We start from the raw sequence: 695 nt of genomic DNA, 5'->3' as shown, positions 1-695 counted from the left end.
TCGGAGCACGTGATATATTATAAGGAGAAACGATAATGTTTATGAAATGTAGTGAAGTAAAAAGTACGATCTTATGCTTTGGAATGTAGTGAAGTAAAAGTAAAAGTTACTCAAAATAAAACTACTCCAGTAAAGTACAGATACTTGAAAAATGTACTTAAGTCCAGCACTGGGAACTATGCTGTAGATTAGGCCTGCCAGCATGCTGCTTCGGGCCTCCATGATGGGAGGGAAGGTGGCTGCCTCTGACAAAGGTGGTTCAGTGTGTGTAGTGTGTATATCCTGGACCGAGCAGAGCTGTGGAAAATTTCTCTCAGTGCACATGAGCCAACTTTCAGCTCTCAAGAGCGAGAATCAACCTGCTCTTACCGTAAGACCTGCAGATTTGACCAAACACAGCATAACTCACCTGACAGACAGCGAAGTGAAACCATATTCCCAGTGTTCCTTTAGCGCAGGAGAGGTCCATCTCTTTACGAACATCCATCTCACTGGAGTCAAACACAGAGAGAGTGACGTGAGTTTCATACTGCTCATGCCAGCTGAGTCATTCCTGTTATGCACAACATTTTCTTGTCCCTGATATATGGGATAAAATTTTATGAATTAAAAATATGGATTATTAATTTGTTATTTTATCACAATTAAGTGAGAATAGAGGTGAATATTAAATAATTTAAATAGCTGAATAATTT

This window comes from Sinocyclocheilus rhinocerous, unplaced genomic scaffold, assembly GCF_001515625.1.
Source record: "Sinocyclocheilus rhinocerous isolate Xijiao unplaced genomic scaffold, SAMN03320098_v1.1 scaffold809, whole genome shotgun sequence".
NCBI lineage: Eukaryota > Metazoa > Chordata > Actinopteri > Cypriniformes > Cyprinidae > Sinocyclocheilus > Sinocyclocheilus rhinocerous.
Note: the sequence above shows the minus strand (reverse complement) of the source record.